The sequence below is a fragment of the Chiloscyllium plagiosum genome, unplaced genomic scaffold, assembly GCF_037043375.1.
Source record: "Chiloscyllium plagiosum isolate Xiang-an unplaced genomic scaffold, Cpla_swu_hap1 HiC_scaffold_33, whole genome shotgun sequence".
In the NCBI taxonomy this organism is placed as follows: domain Eukaryota; kingdom Metazoa; phylum Chordata; class Chondrichthyes; order Orectolobiformes; family Hemiscylliidae; genus Chiloscyllium; species Chiloscyllium plagiosum.
Genome location: NW_028270171.1, coordinates 24820178 through 24834769, shown reverse-complemented (window position 1 = coordinate 24834769; position 14592 = coordinate 24820178). Strand labels below are relative to the sequence as shown.

General features: G+C 46.8%; 2 non-coding genes across 2 annotated transcripts; both read left to right on the top strand.

Annotated features, from left to right (window-relative positions):
- Positions 1–5159: 5159 nt before the first annotated feature.
- trnar-ccu (transfer RNA arginine (anticodon CCU)) lies at positions 5160–5232 on the top strand. Its single transcript has one exon. It is a non-coding gene; the product is annotated as a tRNA-Arg (tRNA).
- A 5714-nt stretch (positions 5233–10946) lies between these two features.
- On the top strand, positions 10947–11019 carry trnar-ccu (transfer RNA arginine (anticodon CCU)). Its single transcript has one exon. It is a non-coding gene; the product is annotated as a tRNA-Arg (tRNA).
- Positions 11020–14592: the final 3573 nt, after the last annotated feature.

The window sequence follows — 14592 nt, the reverse complement described above, 5'->3', positions numbered from 1 at the left end:
ACACACACATACACACGTACACATGCACACACACACACATACACATACACACACACGCACATACACACACATACACTTGCACACACACACATACACACACATACACATACACACACACATACACACACACATACATGCACACACACATACACACATACAAACACACGCACATACACACACATACACACATACCCACCCACACACACATATACATACACATACACACACACAAACACACACATACACACACACATGCACACATATACACACACATACACACACATATACACACACGCATACACACACACAAACATACACATACACACATACACGCACACATATACACACACGCACAAATACACACATACACACATATACATAAACACACACACACATATACACACCCACATACACACACATACAGACACATACATGTACACACACATACATACACCCACACATACACATACACACACATACACACCAACACACACACATACACACACATACACACCCACACACACATACACATATAAACACACACACACATACGCACACACATACACACACATATATACACACACACCAACACACACGCATACACACACATACACACCCACACACATATGCACAGACATACACATGCACATACACATATACACACACATACATGCACACCCACACACACACCCACACACACATACACACCCACACCCACACATATACACACACATATACACACACACACATATAAGTTTGTGTGATGAACTTGTACTTACAGAATTAAATTTACTTTGCTCAAAAACTGTATGAATCCATGTAAGATGCTGTAAATCTGATTTTTAGATTAGAATCAGTCAGACCATTGTGGCACAGACAGCCTCACACAGGGAAGCTCACACCTTCAATACATCATCTGGGCCGACATGACACCAATTGTTAAAGTTCACTTGAGAATGTAACTTTTAATAAAAGTTTTGCAACTTACATATGAAAGAACGAAAACCAACCTGGCCATTCTAAAAGATGAGAGACTTAACAAACAATCCAGGTCTTTCTCAAGATACAATTTCTGTTGCATCACACTGTAAACATTTGCTATAAATTCTGTGTCTTGCAATCTTATTCTCCACAACCACCTGATGAAGGAGCAGTGCTCCGAAAGCTAGTGCTTCCACATGTTCGACTACAACCTGGTGTTGTGTGACGTTTAAATCTGGCATTCACCCATCTCCTGACGGTTGAGCATACATCTCAAGGCCAGGACAGCGGCCCTACTCAGGGATACAAATCGACTCCTTCTTTGGTCGCTCCACAATAGATCTCTCTGATGACTGTTCCCGTTCGTTGGTTGGCTCATTGGGATCATTGCTGACATCTTGGAAGAATTCCTGGAGTCTCATTGGTCTGATGAATTCCTCACAACTTTCCTCAAGTATTCTTGTTGGTGATGGGGACAAAGGGAGACTAAATTTGATTTGCGTTTCAACTTGATTTTATTAACAAAGTATTGAAACAGTTTGTAACATCATTTGGGAATGCATACAAAGGTTCTAAATCAGTTGTGTACAGTCTATGCAGAGAGAAAAGAACCAACAAAACACTGGAATTTTGACATTTCTCAAATCTTCTGTATAGTTGTGGAAAGAAAGGCATTTTGTACTTGGGCAGGAACCGATCTCTGTTCATTGTCAGGCAGCAAGAGGGTCTGAGAACTGAAAGAACGATGTGATAATTTGTCAGAAAGACCTGAGACTGTGTTGTTTCCCTGTTACACCTTGGCAGCAGCTGCCTGAACCTTTAGTGCGTCCCTCAGTGTGTTTTCACAGATCTGGGAGTGTGCTTGGCTGTCGCACTCATTTGAGGTCAACTGTTTCCAGTGATCTGCCAATATAGTGCCCTCGTGGCCTAATGGCTATGACACTGGCCTCTGAAATCTGGGATTTCAGGCATTTCATTTTTCAGCCTGGTCTTTGCAGTGGATGATTTTCATCCCATGTCAACTTCATCTCAATCCAAATTGACTGGATTTTTTAACTACTCTGTTAAAAATCATTGTGCCTGTGTTGAGACTATGGCAAATGATGTTTAGTAGAAACTTATACAAGATAATTCCGGGATTTGGGAGATCTTGGGGTGAATAGTCTGAAAGAGACAGCACAGCCACAATGGGCTGAATGCCTGCTTAGATTCTGTTGATTTGTCCTCAATGCAGCTTTTTGCAACATCTCCACTTCCTCCTTCCCCACTAACTGCAAATATCTTGAAAGTGCTGCACACAATAACATTGAGCCCTTTTCCTTCTCCTGTCTGCTCCATTTGCCTCAAACTGTGGGTCTGCAAAGTTGGAGTTGAGTTGATTTCTCGACTGGGAGAAAGTGAACACGGCAGATGCGAGAGGTCAGAGTCAAACTGTGTGGTGCTGGAAAAGTACAGCTGGTCAGGCGGCATCCGAGTAGCAGGGGAGTCGTTTTTTCGAGTATAAGCTCTTCAGGCCTGCACTCGAAATGTCGACTCTCCTGCTCCTCGCACGCTGTCTGACCGGCTGTGATTTCTCAAATGTCTGTTTGGGGCCAAATGGGAAGCGAGATCAATTTATCAAGCAGCCGACAATTTAGCATGAAATGGAAGGGGTAAAAAACAATCAGGAAAAGTAGTAAAAACACAGAAAAAAACAATATGACAGGGCCGGGTTCAGTATTTAAAAGGTTGCCATTTCACCTTCATGGGCGTAACCCCAGTGGCCGAATGGATAAGGCACTGGCCTCCTAAACCAGGGATTTTGGGTTTATGTCCCATCTAGGGTGTCTGATTATTTATGGCTTGTTCGCTGTCAACGTTATTTCTAATTGACTTTGGAGAAATCCCCCTTGTCTGCTTTCAGCTGATGGGAACTGGTGCCCAACATGTTCTTGCTCAAGATTTTCGGGGATCTGCAGGATGGGGGGTGAATTGTCTGAAAGAGACAGCACAGTCACAATGGCTGAAATTCTGCTGAGATTCTCCTGGGGATGGCATGGTGGCTCAGTGGGTAGCACTGCTGCCTCACAGCGTCAGGGACCTGGCTTTGATTCCTCCCTTGGGTGACTGTGTAGAGTTTCCAAGTTGGCTCCATGGTTAGCCCTCTGGTGACAGTTTGTGTGGGTTTTGCACTTTCTCCCCGTGTCTGTGTGGGTTTCCTCCAGATGCTCCAGTTTCCTCCCACAAGTAAATTAGCCATGCAAAATTGCCCAGACTGTTCAGGGATGTGAAGGTTGGGTGCATTTGGCAGGAGGACATGTCGGGGAGTGAGTCTGGGTGGACTTGTTGGGCCAAATGGCCTGTTTCCACACTGTATGGATTCTACGAGAAAGACATTTGGACAGGTACATGACAGGAAATGCTTGTGTGGATGTGGACCAAGTGCAGGCAGGTGCAATTAGTTTTAAAGTTAACGGCTCCATGACAGTGCCCCTTCGCTTTGGGAGAGGAGTACGCCAAGGCTGCCCCCTGTGCGGCCAACTGGATTCCCTGTGTGTGGAGCCATCCCTGTGCGTCTTGTGGAGGAAGTTGTCGGGGTTGGTTCTGCGCGGTGCGGGCACGGGTGTGGTCATCTCGGCCTACGCTGACCACGTGCTCCTCCCTTTCACCGACCCGGCTGACCTGGGGAGGATGTGTGAGTGCCAGGCCGTGTACTCAGCAGCCTCTTCCACCAGGATCAACTGCGCCCAATATTCCAGACGACTGGTCAGTCCGAGGCAGGTGGAGTCTCTGCTGGAGGAGTTACGGGGGGTCAGCTGGAGTACCACCCACCTCCTCGACCTGGGGGTCTACCTCAGCCTGGCTAAGGAATCCTGGCCGGCGAACTGGCAGGAGCTGGAGACCAAAGTCTCGTCTCGCCTAGGCCTCTGGACAGGACTGCTCCGAGTGCTGTCTCACAGGAGTCGAGTGTTGGTCATAAACCAGCTGGTGGCTGCCATGCTGTGGTACTGGCTGGTCACTTTGGTCCAGCGTGACCAGGGTCGGGGACGTGCTGGATGGTGGAGGACTGGGCTGGACGCTGCCGCAGGACATCGCGAACAGGGCAGCGGTAGACGTCCGGTACGTGGCCACCGACATCCAACGCCTTAAAATGACGGTGCTCAGACCCGACGTAGTGCCCCAGTTGGAGGATGCTCAGGTGTGCGGTGGGATCCCGTCTGTGCTCACTCCTGCCCGGACGGAATTTCACATTGGCCCCAGGGTCCTGTACTTCCTGCGGGAGCCTGTGCCCCACAACCTGAGCTGTCTCTGGGGTTTTAGTTTTGTCCCTTTCAGGGGTGTATCACAGAGGGCCCTGTACAGACTGCTGCTGCACACCCTCATCCACCTCCCGGACACACCCTGGCATGCCCATTTACCACCGGGCGGTGGGGACCATCCCCAGTGAAGGGCTCTCTACATGGGAGTCCTCCCCCTTTCTCACGGGGATCTGGGGAGGAGGGTATTGCACGTGGCAGTCGGCAGATTGGGATGGTTCACAGAATCCCAGCCCAACTGCTTGTTCTGTGGTGCTGTGGAGTCCATGGAACAGGGTGCTTGCACTCCCTTTTTAGCTTTCTCGGAAACCTTCTCCTCCGTTTCTGGTTGGACTTCAGCCCCACACTCCCCATCATTGGGCACCCAGTGCCGAGGCGGGAGGGTTGGTCAGAGGATCTCCTCGTGGGTCTGCTCCTGGGCCTGGCCAAACTGGTTGTTAGGGCCGATTGCCTGACCCTCTTCCGCGGTAATGTTCGAGCCCAGGTGTCCCTGGAGAAGGAGCACGCAGTGTCTACCAACTTCATGAGCTGTTCAGAGAGTGCCCTCCCCCTCACTGTTTGATCACGCAGCATTGCCCTTTGATGCTTGTCACTGACCACTCGGGTGTTTCCTTTCTTCCTGGTGGTGGGAATTGAATAAAGATTTGTACATCTTTTTTCTCTCACTGTGTCTCACACCTGCACACACACAACATGGTGCTGGGGAAAATATCAGCACTACCGCAGTTCGGCTGCAGTGTGGGGGTAAAGGAAAAACCATATATAACCAGGAGATTTAGAATCCCCTCAGTCCAGGGCACTGACTCTGTGCTGGCTGAGCCACAGTCAGTGTGTTCTTGCAAAATAAAACGTAAAAGCTGCCATTTTAGCATTGCACATGTGGCCCCAGTGGCCTAATGGATAAGGCACTGGCCTCCTAAGCCAGGGATTGTGGGTTCAAGTCCCATCTGGGGTGTTTGACTTTTAACCCTTGTCTTCATGGCTGATCTTCGTCCGAGGTCAAGTCAATTTCTCATCTCCTCTGGAGAAGTCCCCAGGTCTGTGTTGGGTTGGTGGTACAGAATGTTGATGCCAAGTCAAGGCTTCGTGAAGGGACTGGCATCCAGCTGTGTGTCCCTATGCTCCTTTTCCCTGATCTTCCCCAATGTTCAAATCAACATCATCACATTAAAGATATTTTGTTTCTTGTCTTAATGAGAAGGGATTTGCCTTCAAGAGCACAAAGGGTTTGGATGTTGTCTCTTGAGGTTTGCTGATGAAACCGCTGATGTGCCGGGCCAACTGCAGATTATGGCAGAGACACTCTCCAGTGGTGACTGTCAGCGTTACCAGTCGTGAAGACTTCAAGCAAGAAACTGACGGTGATGTTGACCGCGGTCTCACCACGGCCTGCAAATCACAATCGGCTTAACCAGACTCAAGAACGAAAGAGAAACCAAGAACATCTCACCGATATTACCATGAAGGTTGGTCACAGCAAAGGATCAACAGTGAGACCGCAAAAACACATTTCATATCTCTCTGTGCTGTAACTTTCTGCTGTCTTTCTCCATTGAAATAATATCCAGCTGCTTTATTCTTCCTACCAAAGTGTATAACCTCACACATTCCCACATTGTCTTTCATTTGCTAAGTTTTTGGCCACTCCCTTACCCCACCATCTCCCTCTGTAAACTCTGTGAGTCAGCCTCAGCAGTTGCCTTCCCACAAATGTTTGTCCAATCTGTTTCTCTCTTTTTGGGAATTCAGCCTTAATCTGCAGATCCCCAAGAGACTTGGTTAAGGTCACATGGGACACCACATCCCATCAACTGAATTCAGATGTGGGGATGTTGCAAAGTGGATTAAAGATTAAGGACACACAAAGAAGAGTCAGACACCCCAGATGGGACTTGAACCCACAATCCCTGGTGTAGGAGGCCAATGCCTTATCCATTAGACCACTGGGGCAGCATAGTTAAAGTAAAAATGGCAGCCTTTAAATACTGCACCCTGACCTCTCATTGTGTCTTTTTCTGAGTTTTATACTCTCACTGCACTCTGGGGATCCAAGATGGTGGTGATCTCGGACGATCATGTTGCAGAGCTCCGCACCACAGCACAAGCGGGAAGAATTTCTATCACGCCCAATCCGGACCATCGCGATATCCTGGGGCTCTGAAAAGATTGTGGAGTCCCAGGACATTGTGAAAAATCAACTTACCTGCGTTTTCATCGTCCAGAGATGTTGAAGAAGGGAGGAGGAGTGTCTGAGGCCAGGCTCCCGGCCCAGCCTGCAGGATCCTTGGGCTCGATTACCTACCAGGCTCTGGGAAAGGGGCTCGCGAAATCTCGCGAGATGTTGGGGAAGCAGATAGAGGAGAAGCTTGCCTCGATCTCTATCATGCTGCAGAAGCATGAACAGCAGCTGGGAGACCTGGAAAAGAGGACGGATGAGGTTGAACACAGAGTCACAGCGGTGGAAGCTGATACCAGTTCCTCTAAGGATAGGATCCCAGCATCGGAGGCTGAGGGGTGACCATACAGAGGTTTATAAAATCATGAGGAGCATGAATAGGGTAAACTGCCAAGGTCTTTTCCCTGGGGTGGGGGAGTCCAGAACTAGAGGGCTTAGGTTTAGGGTGAGAGGGAAAAGATATAAAAGAGACCTAAGGGGCAACTTTTTCAGGTAGCGGGTGGTGTGTGTGTGGAATGAGCTGCCAGAGGAAGTGGTGGAGGCTGGTACAATCACATTGTTTAAAAGGCATCTGGATGGGTATATGAATAGGAAGATTTTGGAGGGGGATAGGCCGGGTGCTGGCAGGTGGGACTAGATTGGGTTGGGATATCTGATCGGCATGACGGGTTGGACCGAGGGTGTGTTTCTGTGCTGTCCATCTCTATGACTCGATGACTGCAAGTGTCAGTCTGAGTAAATCCGTTGTCTAGCTCCTGGCAATGTGACCCCATTGGATGATGTGAACCCAGCTCATGACCCCTTTGGCCAAAGCTACAGAACATTCTGGAAGATCAGGGAAAAGAAGGATATGAACACACACCTGGATGCCAGTCCCTTAGCAAAGCCTTGATGGGATCTGCAGCAGACCTCTGACCATCTGCTCCAAACCTGTTCACAAAAGCCCTAGAGTGAGGGGGCCAAGCCATTTACCCCAGCAAGGCCACACTCAGCCTCTGAAGAGCATCCCATCCAGGCCCAACCCCTATCCTCTCACCCTGCATTCCCCAAAACCAATCCACCGAACCTGCACATCTTTGGGCTGTGGGAGGAAAGCAGAGCACCCGGAGTACCCCATGGAAAGTGTGAAAACTCGACACAAACAGACCCCCAAAGGAGGAATCAAACCCAGGTCCCTGACACTGTGAGTCACCATGCCAGCCCCAGGAGAATCTCAACAGTTCTTTCACCATTGTGGCTCTGTTGTCTGTTTCAGGCAATTTCGACCCAATCCTGCAGATCCCCGATAACTTTGTGCAAGATCATGTTGGACAGCACTTCCCATCAACTGAATGCAGACATGCGGATTTTTATAAGGGAGATTAGAAGTAAAGTTCAATGAGGGCAACCTATGAAGGTTAGTCACTCAGGAGGGAAAGAAGGCACCCTATGCAAGTTAAACAGTCAGGAGGGCATTTGAACCTGCAATCCTTGGCCTAAGAGCCCAATATCTTATCCATTAGGCCACAGGGGCTACATGTCTGCTGTTAAACTGGCAGCCTTTAAATACTGCACCCTGATGGCTCAGATTGTGTTTTTCTCAGTTTTATACTCTCACTAATTGTTTTTTTACAACTTCCATCTCATGGTAAAAAATTGGCTGCTTGATAAATCAATCTCGCTTCCCATTTGTCCCCAAACGGACAGACAAGAAACCAACCAAACTCCAACATTGCACAACTCAAGTCTGAGGAAAATGGAGCAGACAGGAAAATAGCAAAGGGTTCAATGTTATTTTGTGCAGCGCTTTCAAGATATTTGCAGTTAGTGGGGAAGAAGTAGGTGGAGATTTTGCAAAACGTTGCTTTCTTTGGTTAGACCGCACTTGGAATACTGCATCCAGTACTGGTCGCCCTATTATAGGAAACATGTGGATGCTTTGGAGAGAGTTCAGAGGAGGTTTACCAGGATGCTGCCTGGACTGGAGGGCTTATCTTATGAAGAGAGGTTGACTGAGCTCGGACTTTTCTCATTGGAGAAAAGGAGGAGGTGAGGGGACCTAATTGAGGTATACAAGATAATGAGAGGCATGGATAGTGTCGATAGCCAGAGACTATTACCCAGGGCAGAAATGGCTAACACCAGGGATCATAATTTTAAGCTGGTTGGAGGAAAGTATGGAGGGGATGTCAGAGCCAGGTTCTTTACACAGAGAGTTTTGAGAGCATGGAATGCGTTGCCAGCAGCAGTTGTGGAAGCAAGGTCATTGGGGACACTGAAGAAACTGCTGGACATGCATATGGTCACAGACATTTGAGGGTGCATACATGAGGATCAATGGTCGGCACAACATCGTGGGCTGAAGGGCCTGTCCGGTGCTGTACTGTTCCATGTTCTATGTCGTATGTTCGAAATCAACAGAATCACAGCGGGCATTCAGCCCATTGTGGCTATGCTGTCTCTTTCAGACAATTCACCCCAAGATCTCCCAAATCCTGGAATTGCCTTGTGCAAGTTTCTATTACACATCATTCACCATAATCTCAACACAGGCACAGTGATTTTGAACAGAGTTGTTTGAAAAATGCAGTCAATTTGGATCGTGATGAAGTTGGCATGGGACAAAAGTCAGCTACAAAGACTAAGCTTAAAACGTAAGCAGCCCAGAGGGAAATTAAACTCACAATCCCACACTTAGGAGGACAGTGGTTTACCCAATATGCTACTAGGGCACACATAGCCATTTGCCAGTGTAAAGTCTTGGCATCAAGCGAGTGTTACAGCCCAGCATGTTCCAACATCTTAGATAACATGTTGAGGGACGCACTAAAGTTTCGGGCAGCTGCTGCCAAGGTGTAACAGGGAAACAACACAGTCTCAGGTCTTTCTGACAAATTATCACATCGTTCTTTTAGTTCTCAGACCCTCTTGGTGCCTGACACTGAACAGTGATCGGTTCCTGTCCAAGTAGAAAATGCCATTTTGTTCACAACTATACAGAAGCTTTGAGAAATGTCAAAATTCCAATGTCTTGTTGGTTCTTATCTCTCTGCCTGACTGTACACAACTGATTTAGAATAAAGGAAAGCATACCAAACGCCTTCTTCACAATCCTATCGATCTGCGACTCTACTTTCAAGGAGCTATGAACCTGCACTCCAAGGTCTCTTTGTTCAGCAACACTCCCTGGGACCTTACCATTAAGTGTATAAGCCCAGCTAAGATTTGCTTTCCCAAAATGCAGCACCTCGCATTAATCTAAATTAAACTCCACCCGTCACTCCTCAGCCCATTGGCCCTTCTAATCAAGATCCCATTGTAATCTGAGGGAACCTTCTTTGCTGTCCACTACACCTCCAATTTAGGTGTCATCTGCAAACTTACTAATGATACCTCATAATGATACTAACATATGTATATAAATGACGGAAAGTAGTGCTCCCAGCACTGATTCTTGTGGCACTCCATTGGTCACAGGGCTCCAGTCTGGAAAACAACCCTCCACCACTATCCTCTGTCTCCTACCTTTGAGCCAGTTCTGTATCCAAATAGCTAGTTCTCCCTGAATTCTATGAGATCTAACCTTGCTGATCAGTCTCCCATGGGGAACCTTGTCGAACGCCTTACTGAAGTCCAGATAGATCACATCCACCGCTCTGCCCTCATCAATCCTCTTTGTGACTTTTTCAGAAAACTCAATCATGTTTTTGAGTCATGATTTCTCCAGCATTTTCTCTGTTTCAGATTTACAGCATTCACAGCATTTAGCTTTTATTGGAGAGCTTGCCATTTCACTTGGCAATGAAAAATGTTTTGTGATTTACGCATGAAAGAACTGAAACCAACCTGGTCATTCTAAAAGATGAGAGACTTCACACACAATCCAGATTTTGTTCAATATATAATTTCAGTGACATCACACTGTAAACTTTTTGCCGTAAATTCTGTGTCTTACAACCTTATACTCCACAACCACCTGACGAAGCAGCATCGCTCCGAAAGCTAGTACTTTGAGATAAACCTGTTGGACTACAACCTGGTGTTGTCTGATTTTTAACGATGATTATTAGAAACTTGCACAAGGTAATTCCAGGATTTGGGAGATCTTGGGGTGAATTGTCTGAAAGAGACAGCACAGCCACAATGGGCTGAATGCCTGCTATGATTCTGTTGATTTGTCCTCAATGCAGCTGTTTGCAACATCTCCACTTCCTCCTTCCCCACTAACTGCAAATATCTTCAAGGTGCTGCACAAAATAACATTGAGCCCTTTGCTATTTTCTTGTCTGCTCCATGTTCCTCAGACTTGAGTTGTGCAACCTTGGAGTTTGGTTAATTTCTCGTCTGTCCGTTTGGGAAGAAATGGGAAGCGAGATTGATTTATCAAGCAGCCAACAATTTAGCATGAGATGGTCGGGGTAAAAAACAATCAGTGAGAGTATAACACTCAGAAACACACGCTATGAGAGGTCGGGTGCAGTACATAAAGGCTGTGATTTTCAGTTGGGTGTATGGCCCCGGTGGCCTAATGGATATGGCACTGGCCTTCTAAGTCAGGGTTTGTGGGTTCAAGTCCCATCTGGGGTGTCAGTCACTTGCCCTTTGTCAACCTTATTTCTAACCTTCTTTGGAAAATCTCGATGTCTGCATTCAGTTGATGGGAAGTGGTGCCCAACATGTTTTTGCAGGAATTTGGAGGATTGAGTTGAATTGTCTGAAAGAGAAAGCACAGTCCCAATGGCTGAAAACCTGCTGAGATTCTCCTGGGGATGGCATGGTGGCTCAGTGGGTAGCACTGCTGCCTCACAGTGTCAGGGACTTGGCTTTGATTCCTCCCTTGGGTGTCTGTTTGTGTCGAGTTTGCACATTCCCTCCATGGGGTACTCCGGGTGCTTTGGTTTCCTCCCACAGTCCAAAAGATGTGCAGGTTCGGTGGATTGGCTTTGGGGAATGCAGGGTGAGAGAATAGGGGTTGGGCCTGGATGGGATGCTCTTCAGAGGGTCAGTGTGGATGTGATGGGCTCAATAGCCTGCACTACTCACGCGAGGACTTTTATGAACAGTTTTGGAGCAGATGGTTAGAGCTCCACTGCAGGACCCAGTTAAGGCTTTGCTAAGAGTTTGGCGTTCAGGTGTGTTTTCCTCAACTCCTGTCCCTCATCTTCCAGAATCTTCTGTGGCTTTGGCCAATACGGTCATGAGCTGGGATCACATCATCCAATGGGGTCACACCAATACCCTTCACTGTTGTCATGCCAGGAGCTATAAGATGGATTGTCTCAGGCTGACACTTCTCCAATATACAACCCTCAGTCTGGTTGGAACTGGTTCTTCTTGAACCTTTGTAGCTCTTTGATCTTAGCTGCACTGTTCTCTGGAGCTGATAGCTGCTGTTTAATTTAGTTTGGCCAATTTTCTGTCAGGTCAAATATCTCCAGCTGAGGAGCAATTGAGAATGCCTGATTTTGTTGCTATGGTCACGTGACCACATAGGATTGAGGTCAGCTGCACAGTGAAGGTTTCAACAAAATCAAAACCCCAAATAAGATTTGAGCCCACAATCTCCGATTTAGGAAGTTAGTATCCTACCCATGAGGTCACTGGGCCTCCAACAGATAGTCCTACCTATCTATGGATAAAGCAACTTCTGTTTTGGTTGTGTTGGTGTCAGTCTAAGCTATATTCAGTCAATGTTACCACTTGAACCACAGATTACCTGCATGTTTGGTATTTATGATAAGGTCCAATACGTCAATGGAAATGATTGAAATCTGGGTGTTCAAGGTTGGAACTGATGGGGCTGTGGCTACGCCTTTGGGTCCTTACCTTTCTTAGTCAAGGTATTGAATACAATTGCAAGGAGGCTATGATGGAGACGTGAGGTAGTTAGGACATCGTTGGAGAACTTGGAGTGCCACATCCACAGATTGGACAAACATTTGTGGGAAGGCAACTGCTGAAAATCACCAGCCTCTGAGTCAGAGTCGGGGTTCAACGACAGAGATTATTGTACAAGGAAATCCCGGAGCTCCGGGGAGAGAGCGGCACCAACAGTACAGTGGTCAGCTGTGATTCTTCTCTCAACCCGAAGCACATGTCAAGATACTGTTATACATTTTGTGATATAATAGCTCAGTGATGAGGTTATTGTCTCTGTAACATGGCTTGTTTATTGTAAACATTGCAGAATCCTTGATCGTTTCGGTGCAGTTATTGTCAGTTCCAGTGTGGCCTTTGTTAATTTCAGTGCAGTTGTTGTCAGTTTCAGCGTCTGCGCGGAAGCCCGTTGCTGTAGTAATGGGTTCTAATCGCTCTTCCTGAGAAGGACGATTACTGCAGCCCTGGCTATTATCACTCTGTATTGAGTCTGTATCTAACAGTTAGCATTTCTATCAAAGGTGTTGGCTGGACCCAGACCCTTCGGCGAGCAGAGTATGTTATTCATGTGTATTGTCTCTCCCATCTGCCTTAAACTAATCTACTCGGTTGTGAGTGCATTGTGCTGGCATTCTGGTGGCCCCAGGCAGTGTCTGTGTTTGCTCTGCTGTCTCTCTCCATATTGTGGTCCGGCGGCCATCTTGTGTGCCAAGTGGCCAACTTATGGCTGAGCGGCCATCTTGTGTGTCCATGTGCCTAGTGTCACCCTGCCCCGTGCCATCTCCCACTTCACTCCCCACTTTGTGGTCAAGGAGGCGAGGGTATTAACTGGAACAATCCATGTTGGGTCATTGGAATCTCCTCCCTGTCCCGATATAGAGCTGGCTCTCTTCCACAAAGGGGGGGCTCGCAAGTTCGGGCAGATCTTCTCTCTCTCCAGATTTTGTTTATTTAAAAAATATACTTTATTCATAAAAAATCAAATAGAAATGCAGACAAAGGTCCTAAATCAGTTGTGTACAGTCTGTGCAGAGAGAAAAGAACCAACAAAACACTGGAATTTTGACATTTCTCAAAGTTCTGTGTCGTGAAAAAAAAAGGCATTTTGTACTTGGGCAGGAAACGATCTCTGTTCATTGTCAGGCACCAAGAGGGTCTGAGAACTGAAAGAACGATGTGATAATTTGTCAGAAAGACCTGAGACTGTGTTGTTTCCCTGTTACACCTTGGCAGCAGCTGCCCAAAACTTTAGTGCATCCCTCAGTGTGTCGTTACAAATCTTGGAATATGCTCGGCTGTAGCACTCGTTTAAGATCAACGATTCCCAGTAGAGTATTGTCACTGAGTTTTTGTGGCTTAATGGGTAAGAGTGTAGCTTCTGATGTAGTGGATTGGTGGTTCCAATCCCTTTTGGGGTGTTGACGTTTTAAGCCTGGTCTTTGTGGTGGCTGATTTTCGTCCCATATCAACTCCATCTCAATCCAAGTTGACTGGATTTTTCAACTACTCCATTAAAAATCACTTGCCTGCTTCGAGATTATGGCAAATGCTCTTTAGTAGAAACTTGCACAAGGTAATTCCAGGGTTTGGGAGATCTTGAGGTGAATAGGAAGGAGACCAGAATTGGAGGCAAAGTGGCCTAATGAATATTCTGTACAGCCGCAACATGACCTCCCAACTCCTGTACTCAATACTCTGACCGCTAAAGGAAAGCATACCAAACGCCTTCTTCACTATCCTATCAAACTGCAACTCTACTTTCAAGGAGCTATGAGCCTTCACTCCAAGGTCTCTTTGTTCAGCTACACTCCTTAGGACCTTACCATTAAGTATACAATCCTGCTAAGATTTGCTTTCCCAAAATGCAGCACCTCTCAGTTATCTATATTAAATTCCATCTGCCACTCTCAGCCCATTGGCCTATCTGATCAAGATCCCATTGTAATCTGAGGTAACCTTCGTCACTGTCCACTACACCTCCAATTTTGGTGTCATCTGCAAACTTACTAACTATACCTCTTATGCTCACATCCAAATCATTTAGATAAATGATGAAAAGTAGTGGACCCAGCACCAATCCTTGCAGCACTCCACTGGTCACAGGCCTCCAGTCTAAAAAACAACCCTCCACAACCACCTCTGTCTTCTACCTTTGAGTCAGTTCTGTATCCAAATGGCTAGTTCTCCCTGTATTCCTTGAGACCTAACCTTGCTAAGCAAGCTTCATGGGGAACCTTGTTGAATGCCTTACATAATACAATTAGCTTCAACATAATACAATAA